Here is a 22,010-nt window from a genome sequence, read left to right on the forward strand (position 1 = left end):
CATATTAGTCCTCAGGACCGGATTAGCCACGACGGAGCCTCTAGGCAATGCACGTCTTGGGGCATCTTTACTCTTTTCTAACTTCCTAATAGCTTTCTCCTGGAGTTTTTACTATATTACCTATGTATTCTATATTTAAAAAAGAGAAATGTTTACCTTTACAATTTTATTGGTCAGAAGGACATCATTACTATCATTGCCATAGTTACTTAATGGCTTACTCGTGAGCCTTAGTTAGTTTCTACCAAATATGTAAAACATTAATAATGAATACATAGTTATTGTTCGTTGATAGTTTTGCATTGACCAATCACAAAGTACTTAGTGTTGTGTATATCTTTCTCTATCTTCGTATAGGCTATGTTATTTATAACAGCCATTAAGTAGCTATTGCATATTCAATTGTCTTGAAATGTCAACGTGTAAGCTGAAGTGCTATGGAGGCTCGGAGCTGGAACCCTGTTCTCGGCATTAATATTTTAATGTGCACGCTTTGACCTCTTATATAAGTACGCGCAGAGCTTCAACCTATCATTCATACATACGTAATAGGACAAGTGACGAATGAATGATATATTATGATTCTATTTTCATGAACTTACCGACTTATGAAATTGGTAGTATGCTTTAAATAAAAATTAAAAACTGATCAATGTTAAATGCCAATGAAATGAAAATCTAACATTTTGATGTCCTATTGAACCAATCGCAAAAATAATTATCAAAATAGAATAAATACTTTTTTCTGTGGATAAATATCTAACTAACCGAAAACGCATCGATATGACAAAACAAAAACACGTAGAAAGATTCAAATATTTAATATCTCATACACTCAAGTATGACATATTTTTGGATTCAATAAGGAATACTAAAAAGACGCTGGCATAAATTGACGCGTGGTTGGTTGAAAACTTAAAATAGATTACATTTTCAAAAATTTATTCATCCTCAACTTCTGTTTTACTTATATTGTTTCAAATGCTTGTACGCGACAATATTCGTTGAGAATCAAACAATATTACATATCACATATGTGGTAGCTTCACTTAATTGTAAAATGACGATTCAAAAGTGGTTGTAAAAGCCTACTTGAATAAAGTTTATTTTGATTTGATTTAAACTCTTCCAAAGATTTTTATATCGATAGTATAATAATGATAATTATAAAAATGTATTTTTATAATTTTGTACGGTTTTTTAATATTACTTTAGTCTTTGTAAGTCACTTTAGTATTCGAATTATTAAGTGTTGTGCATAGATGTGATGAACACAGAGCAAAATATTCCATTTACTCCTAGTATAAAAAAAATACATTATTTAGAGGTAGGGCTTTGTGCAAGCCCGTCCAAGTAGGCATTTTATGGCGCATATTATTGATGCAAAGAATGGATAATCTATTTGATCTACTTTCCGATTTTGTGGTAGCCTTACATTTAATAAAACAATGTAACATGACAATTTAAAAGCCCTTTTATAAGCCTATTTGAATAAAGGATAAATTGTTTTTGGGTAATATTTCTCATAGTACAAATGCCTTAGACAGTACAATTTCTGATACTACAGTACAATGATGTGTGCGGTGACCACTTACCACCACCATGTGGACCATTAAACAGCCCTACCTGTTATAAATAAAAGTTAAAATATGTATACGACGAATTATAATGTTATTCTTTTTACATCTCTTCTGGAAACACATGTTGAAATAATAATAATTTTGGCGCATTAATGATCTCGCATTCTAGTCTCTAGACATATGTATGTATAATCTGTCGAATCTGCAGATTCCCAAGGTCTTGGGCTTACTTCCAGATGAGGCTAGTTAAATATTATTAGGTTTATGTGTCGAGAAATTTTCAGTAGCGGCTTGGAATTTGGAACTTTCCGTTTTCACTCTCGAGCCTCGAATCACGCAAAGTCAATAGTCCAGCGCCTAAACGCTTTGTACCCCGTATAACGATGTAATACTTACTATATTATATTATGTCTAAACTTAATAAGGAAGCTGGGCTTGTATGAAAGATAGCCGTTGTACAGTCAGAGTAAGAAAAGCTTCGTAAATTTTCAGATTAATTCCTTAATCGAGTATTAAACTCTTAGTACCTTTTGAATCTAAACAACAAATCATTGCGACGCAATATGTCATTCTCAATCGGTAAAGCAGATTATCGCTCATACTGAGCACACGAAAAAAAAAATATATTAGGATGACGAACATTTTTTTTACCCCGACAGTATGATGTTATTTAATGTAAATGTTTAGAATACATAAAAAATATAAATTTGAAAAATAGCCTGAGAAAACAGCTAACCAGAAACCTGTAATTATCATTGTGTGACTGATTGATTGCGGTGACAGATATCACTAGCAATGATTACATAGCAATAATTTTATGTGATGAATATGCCTATATATATATTAAATAAAAATAGATAAGTATTGGACAACATCACATTGCTCTGATCCCAATGAAAGTAGCAAAAACACTTGTTTTATGGAAAATCAAAAGTATCGATGGTACCACAAACACCCTGACCCAAGCCAAATATAAAACTAATGAACTCTTTCTACATCGTCTCAACCGGGAATCGAACCCGGGACCTCGGAGTGGCGTACCCATAAAAACCGATGTACAAACTGATTTTCCATAACAGAAGTGCATTTTTTTTATTTTACGCTACATCCACGGGCTCACAGTGGCCCGTGCCTTTTTTTTTGAAATTTAATTTAATATTTTTGTGACAATTTTTGGCGTACAGAGATTTACAGTAGTTACTATTCTAACATTATCAACTTATTAACTACTGTAGATCGAAAAACAGCGAAGATCTCCTCTGCCTCCGATGAAAACAGTAGTGCATTAGCTGCTATATTGGACATCGGAGTAATGTATGTGATGTTGTCAAATATTTATTTATTTATAGTATTATTATTTCAAAGCTATAACTATTGTGTAAGACACTAAAAACTTGATTGCGTCCGTGCTACTCAAAGTCCAGTAGCCGTTGTATGTGTATAGTTATAACCATTAACCATAAAATGTGTAGATTAAGTAATTATTTAAGCGCAATCACCGTCTTCGACACGTCATCAATTAAACCTACCTCTAGTAAATACAGTCTAATTAATTCGCTCCCTCTTCACCGTTAGTTAATCTACTGTTTGACGGTAAAAGTTGCCAATTAAATGGATTTAAGATAAAGTGAGTAGAATGTACAGTGTGCGGCTTCCGTGTTCTACTGGGCGCCATTGTTGGCTCACTGTTTTGCAGAAGATTACTTTTAACGGTTCATTTACAAATTGTTGTTGTTGTACATTTTGAACCGAGCGACTGCTGTTTTTTGTATCGAGTATTTTATTTAGAATAGAAGTTTAATTCATTTTATTATTTTAATGACGTGCATATATTTTGTAGTGCAGTTACTAATCGTAAGGCTACTTACTGGCTCTTCAACACTCTTTACTAAGAGCATTATTAATAAAAAAACTGTTTGATGAAAATAGCTATTTTTTCCACTGAACTTTGATAATATTACTAGTTAAATAGCTCGCTTAAAACATTGTTATTTGAGTAAAAGTATTCATCAAATACTAACAATGAGAAAAAAAAATATTTGCAAAGAAATCTTCAGGTGCCTTGAAAATACAGCGACAAATAACGCTATTACTTTTTATTAAGATATTGTGTATGTATTACAAAATTGTTTGAAGTCTGCCAAGCCCAAAGACTGGTATGTTGAAACCATAAACATTGTTTTACTACGCTACTATATTATGATTGAAATATACACAAGTAATTCTTATTATTATAATTGAAATATTCACAAGTATATTTTAAGTGAATAGCTTTATAAATATGGTACGGATGAAACAATAAATATATTCGACAAAAATAATAAAGATCGTTTCAAACAAAAACAAAGTAAAATTTAAACGTTGCATATACATCTATAGGAATTCAAGTAATAAATATTTTCATAAGAATTTTTTATGAATACCCACTTCTTAAACACAATGTACTAACTGGGAAAAAGACATTTGGCGCTTTCCTTTTTAATGTAAACAAATTTCAAGCACGTGTTTGAATCATATGTAGTTCCAAAAATTATTCCCGTTTGTTTAAGGAATTACATAATTACATAAATATTTAAAATACTGTGAATTATACGTCGTTTCTTTAACAAATAAAATGTTGCTATCAGCAACTTCACTTCAACGCTGATTTCATGTACTTAGTATTTGATAAGTATCTTATCACCAAACCAAAGTTATTTTATTACAAAATTATCTTAATATGACTAAGCTCCGCGAACGATGAATTCTTATAATTCGAAATTAAGTTACAAATATTTATAGGTACATATTGATATTAGTAATTTTTGTTAGTTTTTTTTCTGGTTTTATATGTGTAACGAGTAATCCGAATAATATGTTTTTTTATTGTTTAGGTTTTAGAGAAAATGATTGATCTAATTGAACACTTAAAGCCAAATTATTTTAATAGACATTTGTAGATCTGCAAAATTACTTAAGAATTAACGGATAACGGAGATATAACTAACGACAAATTTAGTTTAATTATCACAAAAAAATATCCGCATCAAAATAATAGTATATTAATTTTAGATTTATACATTGATATAACTGTTGAAACTTTAAATTCAAATTAAGACTTAGGAAATAAAAAGGGCGTGTTTCGAGATGAATTCATACAAGCAATTATATCAATTGTCGAATGTTTTATCATTGTTTATAAAATTGCACAGCACAGTTAATTAATAAACATAACATGAAGAAATGATCATATTGACGTTCGTTTGTATGCTGCGGAGGTCTGCAGTAAGTTGCGAATATTTCTATCGTTTCAAAGCTCAATTACTGTTGGCGAGATACGGTCAGCAGTTTATATGGAAAGCAGCGAACAATCCATCGTGTCCCGTATTGCCTCGTGTGGCCCGTTAGCTAGATGCACGGCCCGCGGTACTACGACGATTTAATTAAAGTATTGTGCGCTCGCCGACATTAACGTGCCGTTCCAATACGGTTAAGGAGAAGCTAACGTTAAGTAAAGATATTTTTCATATCCTTGTTCGAAATTCAAAACAGTTCATACTGGAAGATATGTTTCAATTCTTCGTTTGAAATTTTGCAACGATACGTATAGAATCGATGATTTTTAATTTGACTTTTTTTTTAATTTAATTTCGGTTAAAGAATGTTTTTATTTTTGATACAAAACGTTTTCGGAACTGGAGATTTTGTCTAGTATTTCGTGGCTTTTAATTATATGGTGCTATTACATATAATGTTGTTTCCTATATTTTTTTCCGTAAATACCTATTGTATAATTAATTGGAATTTATATACCCAAGTATATTTTATTTTTCCTGGATGAACTATAATCTTATTAGTTCAAAAGACGAAATGGTCACAGAAGTTTTTCTAGCTCTATTGAATGAACTTTTTAAATGTTGAACTTTTTGTATTTTTAATTTAAATAACCATAACACATACAACATACGTAGTAAAAGCGTTTTCGCTGTTAAAAATTGTTTATAGCGTTGACTTATTTCAATTCTCAGTTTTACTTTAGTGCAAGTCTTGAATTCATGTACAATGTCGTGTACACTAAAGTTATTAAGATACCTTCTTCGCTTTAATAGCAAACGCTCGATAAGGTATTATGCGCCATTATTATACAGAGCTCTTAGGTTTCGGGAACACAAACTCTCGTCAATTAAGGTATCGCAGAAACTCATCTTCAACCCATGCTGCAGTAAACCTATACGGCACAATGGAATAATGAGACATTGGACAAACCTCGCCTAGATAGTTCGTCGCTAGATGAAATGTCCACATGCGGACTCTAATAGATTTTAATGGCAACTTTGATTGGACGATTGGTTTCCAGACTTAGGGGAATTCTGTTTATGGAGTTTGACCATTTTTAGTACATGTACTCAACTCATTTAAATAGATTCTTATCAACAATCACATAACATTGAAATGTCTTGGTGAATTTTGATTTATCTTTTTAAAACCAAAATTTTGATGTTCTTTATTTAAACATAAATATACGTTGTCTGCGATTTGTATTTAGAAAACAACAAATTAATCGATAGCACTTTTGCGCAATGATTAGTTACAACGCCATTAAGTTCCTTAACATAAATAAATACACGTGAGTTAAATATTGTGTCTGTTTGTGTTATAAATAATTTGCTAAGAGAAATTCGAATGTTATCTGTAATTAATTGAACATTGGCGATAAAATTCTTCATTGCACCACCTCAGGAATTACCACGTACTAACTAGTTTCTGAATGTTGTGGGAAATTGCTAATGAGCTAGATAATTAAAGGGCTGTTGGAGAAAATTGCCACGAACTAAACGATTTATATTAAACAGCGATGGTGCTCACATATATCAATATAAACTCGATTATTATCTACGCTCTATAATTTTATATCCGAGCAAAAGTTTTGGTGAGATTATTACACGAATTACGTACTCCTATGTCATTATTTTAATTCGTTCTGTGTTTTGTTTAAATTCAGCTTAAATAATGACCAAATTGTTCGAATGTTTTGTTTTCGGAACTATGTCAAATTGCAACTATTATATAGGTATATCTCATCTGCTTTGATATGGAATGACGTGCATACTTCGTTTTTGTTTTGACAAAGAATTATTTTGTCTTAAATCGCTTTGTCTCTATAATTAGCGAAGTCAACTATTTGTCTTAAATTAAATGATATAAATATAAAGGGAACAGCTAATAGCTCCCTTCTTTAGTTAAGGCCTCCTCTCATATTGAGGAGAAGGTTTGGAAGATATTCTCCTATCCTTTATGAGGCTTGGTAGATATGGCATGTATCCTGACGTTATCCTTTACAACGGATGAATGAATGAATGATGGACAATGAAAATGAAAAATCGATGGTGCAATTAAATAGTGATATAGGTTTTTCCAGCACTCGTAAATATACGAAATGCGAGCGCACAGTCATCATTATTCTGAAATATTAATTATAGAAAAAGTATTTATATGATTGACCTTTGGACGTTTTTTGTACTAATAGAATAGATTAAGTAAAAGCTCGTTTTGGAAGTGAATTTTCTGACTAGATAATTTAATTAAATGTTTGTATTATTTATCTGTAACTACGTCACAGCTCACAAGTCAATAGCATACTTGCCGCCTCGGGAGTGACATTCACGTCTGCCGGTGGGAATCAATTGCCGCGCACAGGCATGCGCCGGCGAAAGTGAATAATACAGCGATTGTCGTTGTAACACCATTCCTAGCACCGGTACAGCTATAAAAGGTTTTATTTGATGTAGAAATTATAATAATATAGCTCCTATTACATGTAAATTTACGCCTAACAATACTTCGAATATGTCTTATTATGCCGTATATCTGATAAGACTTTTATACATAGAAAAGAAAAACGTTTTTGAAATTCGAACTTAAAAGTAAATTTGTATATCTAAATCGCGTCCCAAGTTCTGTTTCTAAGTTTTAACGCGTTGAATTTACAATTCTGATCGTGAAGAGGCTGAGCTCGGTTCTAGTAAAGGAATGCCTGCTAACCGTTCCTTCTCATGTTCTCACGAGTCGCCGCTTGTTCGAATGTCTCCAAACGACACGGATTTAATCGCAACAGCGTCATCGCTGATTTATACCCTGATGTGCGCCTTGGGTAGGTTTCCCATTTCTATACCTGTTCTGTGTATTCGTTTGAACAACTAACATTTGTTCGTATGAATCGAAATGTGGAGTTTGGGTTAATTAGAGAACTTATATGATAATATATACACAATACACGTGCCCTGTTTCAAAATGTATTGTATTCAAGTTAACTTTTGATGCATGTTTGATGTACATATTACATAACTCTTGTAACTTATATTTTTACGAGCTATCCTATCCTACACCGTTGTTTGTCCTGGAAGAACTCGCCAAAATTGTACACCTCTTTTATTAAGTCCAAATTTACGTTTATTTTATTTTAATTTCTCTCTGTGGTGTTCAATAAATAATAAATAAGTCTTGATTCCATTTTTTTGTTTTTGTGATATGTTAGTACGGGATTAAAATTGTTATAGTTATAGTTTTTTTATTAATATTCTTAATTAAGCTTTTGTGAAAAAGTAAGTCGAATCGAGATAATCTGTTTTTATATGCAACGTGTTTTAACATCTATGATAAGAAACATGATCTCAATGAACGCTCTGAGTAAGTAAGAAAGTTCAGATATTATATTGTGAGTAAATATTTCTTACATTGCTCATCCGTTCTAAGTTTCTCACGTGCCGTTTTGCGAGCTCGACCACGCCTCTACAAGGCTCTATCATGTCGGCCTGTCAGGCAACCCATTGTAGGGACAATGTTATCGCTATAAAACTAGGTAAACATGTACTTTAAATTAAGCAAACGATTTAGGTACTGAAACTCGAGTATTTCTATTATATTCTGGATTTTACAATCAATACATCATATATTTTTAATGCATAAATTACATACAAGATCATTACGTCAGAGGAAGTCTTTTATAATTTAAAATTGTTTTAGTTTTGGAATGAAACGCCAAAATATATTCATCCAGTCAGTCATTAGTCATTCCATTCATTTATTAATATTTAAATATAATGTCATCAAAAGAAACAAAATAAATATGTATATTAGATGACATTTTGTCTTGTATATCCAAACTACGGTACGATCAAGACGTCTTTAGGCGTCATTACAAGTTGTTAAAGGCCCGCGGGTGTGTTCCTTAATCCATCAAATTACAAGCCGGCCATCATCTTAATATCCCCCGCCCCTCAAGCAGCCTTTCAATAAACCAGTACCGCATTGATAGAGCGTAATTATAGTACGAATGCGCATGAGCTTGCTCGCAGCGAATTTGCGCGGTAATACGGTGTGTAGTTTGCGGCGGGATTGTTTGGATTTCGTCGATACGAATGTATCGATGTTTGTTATTTGTTTTGATTGCTGAAATTTTGCAATGTTTTCTCTATACAGCCTGTGGCGAAATTGAGTGGGAATTACCCACTGTTGGGCTAAGGCCTCTCCCTTTGAGAAGGTTTGGAACATATTCCATTACACATGTGGCATAATTTCTATGAAATTAGACTTCTCTCATCCTATTGCCCTTATCCCAATTTTATGTGGGGCCAGCGCAGCATGTCTTCTCCTTCCATACTTCTCTGTCAGACGTCATCTCACAAGTAACATTCTTTCTAACCATATCGTCATTCCATAATCCATCCATCGTTTTCATGGTCGTCCTCTACTTCTATATCCATCCACATCCATGCTCATGACTTTCCTTACAATATGTTTCATATAAATTCTCGGCTATCGGTGTCACTTTCAAACTTCCTCTTAGAAATTAGACTTACTTTTTAACTTTTATTATATCAACATACTAATAATCTGTCAATTCGTTTTAGTAGATTACGTAATCACTACTATCAAGATTAAATAATTTGTATTGTATTCAAAACGTTACTTTGTTTCTAGAATTAGTTTACATATTATAAGCAATTAAGAGGCGCCGAACTCGGTTCTGTGACGGTATTTTATAATAATACGAATACAGCTGCATTTCAATGATATCGATATTAACATACAAAGTTACTTTTGAAGATTTCAATGTTAATTTTAATTATGTAAATGTATTCAATATCCTTCCATTGACTTTACAGAGGAAGGAAATGTGTCGTAAATAAGCAACGTGTGTTTTTATTATTTTTCGTTAATAAATGATAAAATTTTGTTCGATACACATTTTGGTAAATTAGTCGTTTAGGTTCAGACCATTTAAATTTTTACGTGCTTGATTTATAGTTTAGAATTCGTCTAATCAAACTCAAACTCAAATAACTTCATTCTATATGGAAGTATTACACTTCAATTCTTCACTTCACTTCAAATCTTATTGATGTTCAATTGAAACAGTGCCACCGGTTCGGAAAAGAAAATACCCTGACCTGAGAAGAACCGGCGAAAGAAACAAAGAAAGAAAAGGTTTTTTAGAAACAAAGGTTTTTTTTATCTCAAATATTATATAAACAAATAAATGAAGTATAACATCGTGATCAACTGCATTAGAGTTATAATTAATATATTATAATATTTTGTTTTTCCTTGCTTATAAATTTAATTGTGTATTTTCTTCAAGTTGTTATATGATAAATGATAGGATTGAACTGACTAATTGTTTGTACTAGCTGATAGAACTTTGTACAAGCTACTCACTTACTTTACTTTATACTTTATTGTGTCTTGTATTTTTGTATTCTCTTTGTGGTGTACAAAGTGAATACAAAAATAAAAAAACATGGGTATAGCCTAAATATAAGTAGCATGCAATTTTGGGGACCGTATCGTTAAACAAAGATCACTTATCGGATATTTTAAGACAAACAGTAATACTCAGTACTGTTGTGTGAGTAATGTGAGTGAGCCAGTGTCATTGAAGAATGAGTTAGACAGAGAGAGACAGTTTCATATTTTCTAAGTGAAATAGCGCGTTTGTGATGTAAGAAATACTTAATATTTTATACAGCGCCAATGTCAATCCGTCGTTGACCATTTACCATGAGGTGACCCTTTCGACCGTCTGCGCACTTGCAACAAAAAAGACGATTTAAAAGTGCTTTTTGACAGCTAGAATCGGATGAAGTATGTTGGATTTCATACATAAGAAGCCTTTACTATGATAATTTAAAGGTCGCAAATCCATTATCAGCTATTAGAAACATTTATCGTACAACGCGTTTATATCAAACTAGTGACCCGACCCAGCTTCGTACGGGTGCCATGATACTATATATACTACAGATTTCGTAGGCTTCGCACGGGTGCAACAATCATACAATATACATATACTACAGAATTTGTTTATTTACGACATCAAATTAGAAACTTGTAAAATTATCCAGTATGTTTCTTTATTAAATTGTTCATGTATTATATATAAAAACCTTCCTATCAAATCACTATCTATTAAAAAAACCGCATCCATATCTGCGTAATTTTAAAGATCGAAGCATACACAGGCACAGACAGCGATAAGCGACTTTTTAATGATTATATTAGTATATTATGTAATGATTATATTAGTACTACTATGTATTCCGATTTGAATAATTATTTTTTGAGTTATAATAGCCCGCTTATTAATGAAGGTTTTATAATTAACAGTATTCAAATAAATTCAGAACAGAATAACTATAAAAGTCGACTAATGTAGGTAAGAACTAGTGCGCACTGGTAACTTTTGTCACGGTGACTGTTTCGTCACTCTTGTCAAGTCCGTGAATATGTAAAGATGCAGACACAAATGTCACGTCGCAATGTGCGCGCACCTCCATACATATTCATGGACTCGACAAGAGTGACGAAACAGTCACCGTGACAAAAGTTATCAGTGCGCGCTAGTTCTAAGTGTATTTAACAAGCTAACAAGCATATATAAAATAAATATAATGGCTTATCAGGTACAGTCGCTGTGTTCGATAGAGATATAATATGCGGGTAAATATAAAAGTGATGCTAAAATTATACGTCCCGTACTTTTATCTAATCATGTTGAAAGTTAGCATTATGTTGTTCGCGACATACCACTCCTCACCCGGCACCCGACCACTTAACTATCGCCTCGAGCGCAACAAATCGTCTACATAAATGTCCTATGAAATTGCATCGTGAGTCCCTCTCCGACCATAAACTATTTATTAGATTGAGTCGTGAGACCGTGCGCGGTAGCTGGGATAAATTAAATAAATAGAATATTCTAGTAACAGGCCAATAAAGTAACGGTGTTTGCTTTTGAAATGACTGGCAATTGACCGCGACTGGGGAATATTTGTTTTGTTTGGTAAAAAAGAAACCTTAAAAATGCTTAGCCTTAAAAAATCGACCTCGATTATCATATGTAAAAAGTCGATTTAGTTATATTTTTATTTAAACATTTAAATATAAAGCTTGATCCAGTTAGAATTTTTTATCTTAAAACTCATATTTATTTTATATTACTCATAAATATATATAAAGTCATAATAACTTTGAAAGTACTGTGTGAAAGTGAAAACTAAATATAAATAAAAAGTTACACTAAATTTAAAAGCCTTTAAAACTATTTTCTTTTGTATTGGTAAATCTAAGGACAATTGTGATAATTAGGTTCAGTTATATTTATATTTTAAAAACCATTAGATACTATGTTATTAATATATTGTAATGCCATGTAACTAACATTGCTATCTTAAGAAGATTCGGTTGTAATTTTAAATAACATACGTATAATACGACACAACTTAGATGTCGCATCGGCAAAATTCGTAAAACCGATCACATCCGAATTAAGTACGCTATCCCAAATTATCAATATTTATTTCTCATGCGAATAGGATCTTTGCACAAATGTAATAACTTGTAATATCATATGACCTAATATATTCGTCAATTTGACGGGTCTATTTACATGCACTTGCTTTCTCTGACGCGTGAATCTATAGCGACAAATAGCGTCGAATGGCGCTATAGGGAGCTATTTCTATTGGTTGTGTAAATCGACAGTAATCGGTTTTATGTTCATTCCATTTCATTTTCCGATGCAACATCTAATTTGTGTCGTACTATACATATTTGTTAAAAAGTTTTTCATTTTGCATTGAATATTGTAAGGAAAACACAACATATCTTAGCAGTTAGTTCTTGTATATGTACAGACTACAATTTATGCATCTCAACATCGTTAACTGAAACGCCAATCATATAATCATAATCTGTAGGAAGCAACACAAGATCAGCGAATAGGAGGTTTAGTGTCGCTGTAACAAAAAATGCAGTTAAAGTTGGAACAGAAATAGTAATATATTACTATTAATAAAAAAAGCGTGGAATTAATACCTGTTGACTTTCAAACAGGATACATACATACATACATAATTGTGTTTAACTAATATGATTGTATTTTTTTAATTTTGAAATAGAGTAACTAATGAGTTTCTTGTCGGTTCTCCTCGGTAGAATCTACTTTCCGAACCGGTGGTAGCTTCACTTAATTGTTAAATGACGATTCAAATGTGCTTGTAAAAGTCCACTTGAATAAAGTTTATTTTGATTTTGAACCAAAAATGTAGTTGGAAAAGCGAATTCTAATTATTATGTACACACATACATACCTTAATACACAAAGAGCGATGGATTTTTTTTGTTATTAACACAAATTGAGGATATGACAAACGGTGGGTGCTTGCCCAGGATTAAAACTTAAAAATCACATGTTCCTAGACTCTATCTCGGAAACTCGATTGTGTTTGTAATAAAAACATATATAATTATGTTGATATAATCATCATGATTACATAGTATATAACAAAGTCGTTTACTGCTGTCTGTCCCTATGTATGCTTAGATCTTTAAAACTACGCAACGGATTTAGATTTTTTATCATATAGAGATTCGAGAGGAAGGTTTTTGTATATACCTGGACAATATAAAAACACTTATAATTTAAGAAGTATGTAATGTCGTAAATAAACAAATTCTGTAGAATATTTAGTATCATTATTGAACCCGTGCGAAGCCAGGGCGGGGCGCTAGTCTTACTAACAAAAACAAATTCGGATATATATATAATCACAATAATATTTATAATTAAATGTGTATTTATAGATTGTTAGTAAGTTGTTATTATTAAATACATTATTGTTATCGACCAGGAAAAAATGAGCAGTATTCATTAATTTATTATTAATGAAGTTAAGTGCAATGTCCTTTAAAATTACATATGATAATTGTAAACGTAATATTGTTGTAAATTTATATTATTAATAATCGTTCCATCGTAATTGTATTAAATATATAAAAATAAATCCATTATTATCGAATGAGCTGTTAGCTCATTAGGTATATTAGGTATTGGTTAAAATATCTAAATTACCAAATAAAATAAAGTAAAGAAAAAGTAAAGTAACAGCCTGTAAATTCCCACTGCTGGGCTAAAGGCCTCCTCTCCCTTTGAGGAGAAGGTTTTGGAACATATTCCACCACGCAGTTCCAATGCGGGTTGGTGGAATACACATGTGGCAGAATTTCAATGAAATTTGTCACATGCAGGTTTCCTCACGATGTTTTCCTTCACCGCTGAGCACGAGATGAATTATAAAGACAAATTAAGCACATGAATCAGCGGTGCTTGCCTGGGTTTGAACCCGCAATCATCGGTTAAGATGCACGTGTTCTAACCACTGGGCCATCTCGACTCTAAAAAATAAATCCTCTGTTGAAATATTTGACTTCTGTTCCAATTAAAAATCATCTAACAGTCGATTTTCTGTGTGATTAAGTAACACATAAACAAATGCACAAACTTTAGAGATTGAAATTGGTGATGTATATAAATAAAATGAATAGCTACCTCGATCAATTTATACATGTGTGTTGACGATATAATTAAACAGATTATATTTTAAATGTAGGTTAAGTTACATACACGTGAAAAATGCTATTTTTCATCATTAATTAATTTATTTATTTATTCTTTATTGCACCCAATCTTAAAACTAAAAATAACATTTTTGTTACACAAAAGTTGCATGAGGTGCAACAGGCGGCTTGGTCGCTAAGCAGCGATCTCTTCCAGGCAACCTTTGGGCCTTTTTTGGGCCATTTTCAGTAGAATTTATGTTTGTAGTAGACCAAATGCTGACATGACTTCTTCTTTTCTGTTTATGTTTCGGGGTTGATTTTATTACCAAACTCATGATTGCAAAATAATGGGACACGTTACTTGTAAATAAAAGTTCCAGTTATATTGAATAAACTTGAAAGCAATTATAATTCCTCTGATATCCGACGGTGAAAAACATCGTGAGGTAATCTGAAATTCTGTCAATGTGCTCTAAAGCAACATGGAAGTATAAACTCGATAAAGTTACGCTTAAGACAAAAGGAAGCATTTGTTACACATTGGGATATTTACAGGCTGTTGTTGTTGTTGTTTTGGGATATTTACGAGCTCTTAACATATTTTTGTAAGTTATTCGAATGAAAATTACAGAATATGAATACGAGTGAAGCTATCATCAGACACGAGTATAAAACAACAACAACAACAACAACCTATCAATTTCCCACTGCTGGGTCAAGGACTCCTCTCTTTTCGAGGAAAAGGTTCGGAACATATTCCACCACGCTGTTTCTATGCTTGTTGGTGGAATACACATGTGTCAGAATTTCTATGAAATTAGACAAATGCAGGTTTCCTCACGATGTTTTCTTTCACCGTTGAGCACGTGATGAATTATTAAACACAAATTAAGCACATGAATATTGAGTGGTGCTTGCCTGGGTTTGAACCCGCGATCATCGGTTAAGATGCACGCGTTCTAACCACTGGGCCATCTCGGCTCAGATACGAGTATAAGTCGGATATAAGATATTCCAATAAGGAACGTTTTAGACACATACCATCAATAATATTCTCCGTTTGTTTGCCGATACATTAACGATTGATTAAATTGCATTTGCAACTGGCGCGGGCGCATAATATCGTATATAATACCCGGTTTATTGCTCCATTACACAGTCTCTATTTATAACTTACGATTTGCTAACTTTTAATGCGTTTTAAGGGTTCCGTGATGCAACCAAATATGAATAAGTTATACTTTATTGCACACCACAAACAATAACAAAGAAAGAAAGTAACACAAAATTAATAACATACAAAAACGTAAAATAGAATATAGATTAAAAGTGTTGTACAACGGGCGGACTTATGGCTAATTAGATATATGCTTAATTTTATGACGTCACTCTGTTTTAGTGACTGTAAATTAAGTGTTGATTTGATTTTTAAAACAAATTGCGAGTGGATGCTCTAGTCGGATCAATGAAATTCCATTTTCAAATTAAAGTATTTTATTTTATTCTACTTTAATTTGAAATTAAATTTGATCAGGCGGCTGAATGTAATTGTCTCAAAGGTCTAAGGTCTGCCCTGTCTGTCTTGAGAAGAAGGTCTTTAGCTTTATAGAGCAGCTAAGTTAGGTGGACCTCCATATTAATATTCTTTATATATTATTTGAGCATTCCTGTTTTATATAGTTTATGAAATATACACTGTTATGTCAGAGTCTTGTCATGAGTTTGTAAAGATAAAATAAATATTACTTATTAGTGGTAAGTAGTTGACAGTATTCTCATAACGGAATATCAAAAATAGTGGAATATTTACGATCAAGACAAAATGGTCGGTTAATAATATTTAAATTTAATTAAAAAATAAGTAACTCAATAAATTAAACCCGAGAAACTTGGAACCTCTTACGTCTAAATTAAAAAATACGACCAGCGAAGTGCCGTAAATAGTAAGCCGATCGCCAAGCACTGTCTCTTAAATATTGCGATTCTTGCACACATAGCTGCGTTTATAAAATGCTTTATGATGGCAACAAACATTGTCCGTTTATGTTAACTCGCAAGATCTCCCGAGTTTGCACGGGTTATAATTAGTTCGCGATTTAAAAAAAAGCAATATCCTTAAACTTGAAAATCTAGCTATATTTTTCTTAATCTGCTTTTAGATAGCAAATATCGTCATAATCGTGAAAAATATGATTTAGGTTGTATTGAACTTGAAACTCAACAAATGAGCAAAAAATATATCAATATGAGAGATGTTTCCAAAACAAATATATTTTTGGCAGATCTTTCGATAAAATCAATCAGTCTGGTCTTTTTTTTCTTCAAACTAAAATAAACGTACAGTGTTGACATTTGTCTTAATACATACACGAGTAAATAAAATCTATATTCACAAACGCAACCATGTATTTTATAAACATAATAGTCATATTTTTTGTACGCATAATTCAAATGAACAGACGGAAATTTATCATAACGTTAATATGAATGTAATATGGCAATATATCTAAGTCTGTCTCATCATAACCTGCCTATTCCATCTTCCACTTATATGTTGCATACGTTATGCCTCAGTGTTTAGAAAATCTAATTTAATTAAAAGGCATTCCAAACCATTTATGGTGGGAATGCAAATCATTATCAAGTCTATCAATATTTTCCAATCATTAATGTCAGGTACCTCAGCATAGATCATTTTGATAGAATTGTGCATCGTTGGAATATTCTAACGTCAAAATAACCACACTGTTAATATGGAAAAAAAAACAGCGGATGACTTTTTTCGTTTCTACTTTTTGTTATTAGAAATGTAATTAAAACTCAAATTCCTTTATGAAACTTACTTATTGATCGTCAAATTAAACACTACCACCGTTTCGGAAAAGAAAATACCCTTACCTGCCAAAAACCGGCGAAAGAAACTCAGCGGGTCTTTTTTTTGTTGAATTTATATTGAATATGAATTGAAATATCCAGTAGGCAATCGTTTTTTTTCCAGGGTGTGTGGTGTGGGTTCCCATCATAAACTCAATAATTTTGCATTAAATTTTCGCACATAAGCTGTCATTAATTTTTTTTTTTTAATTTTGGCAATAGATGTATTTTGAACGCTCAATCGTATGAATCTTACATGTTATACTTTTTATTTTTAATAGATTAAGGGACTAGTCGATTTTCTATCTTATGGTAAGTAAAAAACATCTGTTACACGGTCAAAGTCCAAAAACCTTGGGTACTAAGATGTTATTGTTCGTCTAGTTATCCCGGATCTGGTTGGCACACAAAACCACCAATCAAACCACATAACTTTGTATTTGTCAGAGCCGAACTTTACCCAGGATAGTAGAATTCGACGACCTTATAGCCTAGCCCCATAAACAACATGGCTTTTAGCAGCAATTTAGAGGAAAGACAACTTAAAATCTGTGAAAACGATAATTTTTTACATTCAGCAAATGTAACTTAATAATAATTAATTACTGAAACATAAATATTTCCAGTAAATGATGTAGAAGCGATGTTGTTTGTAAATGGAAATTATTCAAATTTAAATGCTCGTAATTGTAATTGTTTCCGTTTTGTTTTGTTATTAGTTTCACGATGTTAGAGGTTTATTGATGTCAATAATAGTTTTAGCGCAGTCATGTCATTGTTCGTGTGTATTAGCATAAATATTAGTTGTAAATTGCTTCCTATGGTCCGCTATACAATTTGTGCCCTGTTGACACAACATAAAACCACCAGGCAATGATTTTAATTGAATGGCCCGCTATTTTAACATCTCTAAGCCCATTGTCCTTATTTTAATAGTCAATCTCTCCTATATTTTAAATTACTTTGGTATCGTAGCCCTTACTTTTTTTGGGGTTGTCAAATCGTGAAACTGAATTTGAAGTCAGTTCGACCTATTTCATTTAACTGTAATCTTGCATGCATTTTCATTTTTAGTCACAATACCATAGATAATTAAGTGTTTATTTATGTTTCCTTTTTGTTTTTTTATTATGTCAATCTTTTTCAATTTATTCGTGTATCAAGGCAGCTAAATTTAATATTTTATAATATTTCTTCATATTTTATTATAATTTAACAGAATTTCTTTGACTAAAAAATTGGATAAATTAATGCCAACGAATATTGTACTAAAATTTTTCATTGAGTCAAATTTGTAATTGTTTGCGAAATTTTCAAGTCAACTTGCACTGGTCAGCATAGTTAAATCAGACCTTAACTTTAACAGGAGTGGCGATTTCGGTCTAGTTGCAAAACATTTGCAGCTTGTTATTTTTTATTTTATATGATTTTTGGATAAACTACTATAATTGCGGACCGATATAAAATTACGAATAAGAAAGTTCGCTTAACACCAGTATGCTAATAGGCATTTATGATAATTAATAAATAAATACTCAACTATTACAGCTAACAGTTTTAAAATCAAATTGTAAATTTATGTAAGTGCCAATAGTAGATGTGCAGAAGTCTCAAGAATTTATAGGCAGCTATTATATGTGGCATAAGTTAGATTATGGTAATAAGTTGGTAATCCCAATTACAACTTTAATGCATCCGTAATGTTTGTGAAAATAACTTAAATTCGATATTGATTCCATATGTCTAGTATGATAATGAGATTTATATTTTAATAGTCTTCTTTTGTTACAGTTTTCGCCAGAACGACAAATAGTGATGTCTCAACCGTAAGTAAAAGAAGTCTACTTGTTTTTTTTTTTGAAAATTTTAAAGTCTGTTATTTTTTCCATTGCTTGGAGCTTATTCCACGTCTCCTGTTCTAATGGAGAAACATATGGCCAATTTTTCTCAGATTTATACAAGATTTCTCACGATGTTTTCTCTTACGATGACACAAAATTAAATTCATAAAAATTCAGTAGTATTTGCCTATTATGTACCCGCAATTTTATATTAAAATCCGTGCGTTCTAAACGCTGGGTCATCTCGGTAAAGTAAAATAAATTAGGTAAATTATTATCGTAAATGCAATGATTTCAAAACATCTAACATATACATTTGCGACTGCAATAGTCGCTACACCTGCTCGAATAAATTATGATGTGTCTGAATGTATTTTGCATATCTCCGTTCTCGAACCTCGGACTCGAGAATTGTTAGGTCGTGTTGAATGGTGATATTTATTTATGGGAGAAGGGGGGTCTCCAGGTAACAAATGATGATGCTGGTATTATCGCTATTATTTTAATATTTTATATATTAATACATTTCATTTTACTTGTGGTATAAGATATAGCATAAGTAAAAAATAAGAAAAATATAAATTGGTGCACTATAACAGGCGGTACTATCTATCGATTTCTACTTTAGATTAGTAATCGTTCAGGTGGATCATTTGAGAATTTATATCAGTGCGTCTTATTACTTCATTTTGTAAAAAATATGCTCGCAACAACAAGTACAGTTAAAACAATAGAAAAAATATACCTCAAAACAATTCTGGAATTTGTTTATTTATAGAAAAACATCCTGGTATTGAAACTAGTGCGAATACATGATCACCAAAATTTTATCTTTACCAATTTAGCTTAAACTGTAAAACACACACATCTTTGACCCAAATATAGAGAACCCGTCCTATCACAAAAAAAAAAAACTCCATCATAATAAGATCTAGTAAACGTCATTGTCATGTCATTTGAGTAATAGTAATTTTTCAGTATGATTTGACATAATAATGTATTAAAATACTAAACACTTTTCATTTTAAACTTTGATATGAAGTCATTTTCTGATCCAAGATTACAAATGCTCTGTACGTCTTCTAAACCATTTTACAGTTTAGGTAGCGCTTCTCATATCGATATGACATCACCCATTGACATCTCAATGTCTACGTACGTGGTAGTAACTCCCGTCTCGATGTCTACACCAGTATTCTATTCGATCGTGCCGCACGCCTGCATAATGCGCTTGAGCTCACCGAAGACCTATTTTTTGCTGTTGTGAATTTGAAATCGAACATGTCTACGAGATTGTGTATTTCTTGCGCTTGCGCTGGTGCCCTTACTTTTTGAACGCGTCTATATGACTTGTATTATATTTTGTTACGTTAAAAATATACAAAGCGGGATTTTGAAAGTTATTAAATTTTTTGTTCTTTAATAGATATACTTTATTTTGAGAAACAGCGTGGTAAAAAATATTAGATTCCATACTATTCTAGAAAATATTGGGTATTGTCTGCCCAAAATTATGAGCGAGTCGTTAGTGTTATTGATAAAAAGAACTGAATATATGTATTTTAAATTTATCGATATCGATGTGAGCTCGTGAAGGTAAAGAGTAAACAAACAAATGGTAGTGGTCTCATCATATAACGGTAGCCGTGGGTAGTATAATCGCTTGAAGTGGTTTTGTTTTAGAAATTGAGAGGTTGCCGAGTCGTGACATTTGTGAGCTTCTTTCCCGGTCTTAGTTTGTAGGACCTTTATGTGTTTGAGAGGTGAGCTGTTCGGTTCCATAGCTTTCCTTATAGCTGTTGTATTGTTCAAACGTTTACTTTGACGATTGCATGAAGATACGTTAAATTTATTCTGCATGTGAAATTTCAGTCATAAGTCGTTTTTATCGTAACTGTAAACCTATTCCTAAATGGAATATCTTTTAATAACACGATGTTAGTGTTATTTGTTCTTGTGAATTATTAATCATAATGTATTGACAGTCATAGCCATGAGGTGTTTCGTCTATTTTCCCTTCGTAGATATAAACATTAATAATTTCATTGTTTGAATTGCTTAAAGGCCTAAGCAAACATGGCTTCGCACAAATGGTTTATGTACGGCTGATTTAGTATTTATTTCTACTATGCCAGATGCAAGAAATCGAATTGTTTATTTGTTGCCTTTAACTTTACGTTCGATTCGACTCCGCCCGTCGGACACACCTCTCATATCTAACATTTTATCTTCTCTCTTACGAACTGTATTAATCTCATAATCATACGAACCAAGAGATGTATTAAATTTAAAAATAGCTTTTGTTCTTGCTTACTATTTATCGTTATTTAAAACTAGGTGTCGCTCGCGGCTTCGTTCGCGTTTTATGGGTATCGTTGTCATGTGTTAGGCAAAACAATAAATAAATAAACTCCAAGGAAGGACTTCATCAAATTCGGAATTACATTCACATTTATAATATTGGAAGGCGGCTATCATGGTATGGGCATGTAATGCGGAGGAATGAGGAACACATTGTGAGGAAGGCCTTGAGCATGGATGTGGATGGATATAGAGGTAGAGGACGACCAAGGAAACGTTGGATGGATTGTGTGAAAGACGATATGGCTAGAAAGAATGTTACTTGTGAGATGACGTCTGACAGAGAAGTATGGAAGGAGAAGACATGCTGTGCCGACCCCAAATAAAATTGGGATAAGGGCAGGAGGATGGATTCAAATTAATAATATTAGTATAGATTATCAAGTGCTTCATCGTTATTTATACTTGCTGATTTTGTTTTATTGTCGTGTTATCTAGTATTGATGTATTTTCCATTAACACGATATCTTACACT

General features: G+C 32.2%; 1 protein-coding gene across 1 annotated transcript in view; it reads left to right on the forward strand.

Annotated features, from left to right (window-relative positions):
* Nucleotides 1–22,010, forward strand: part of LOC124536178 (protein N-terminal asparagine amidohydrolase) — a 90,153-nt gene that overhangs the window by 3,824 nt on the left and 64,319 nt on the right. The window contains exon 2 of the mRNA XM_047112656.1: nt 19,125–19,159. The gene's annotated coding sequence lies outside the window, so the exon portion shown is untranslated. The remainder of the gene's footprint in view (nt 1–19,124; nt 19,160–22,010) is intronic.

Source organism: Vanessa cardui, chromosome 16 (assembly GCF_905220365.1).
Source record: "Vanessa cardui chromosome 16, ilVanCard2.1, whole genome shotgun sequence".
NCBI lineage: Eukaryota > Metazoa > Arthropoda > Insecta > Lepidoptera > Nymphalidae > Vanessa > Vanessa cardui.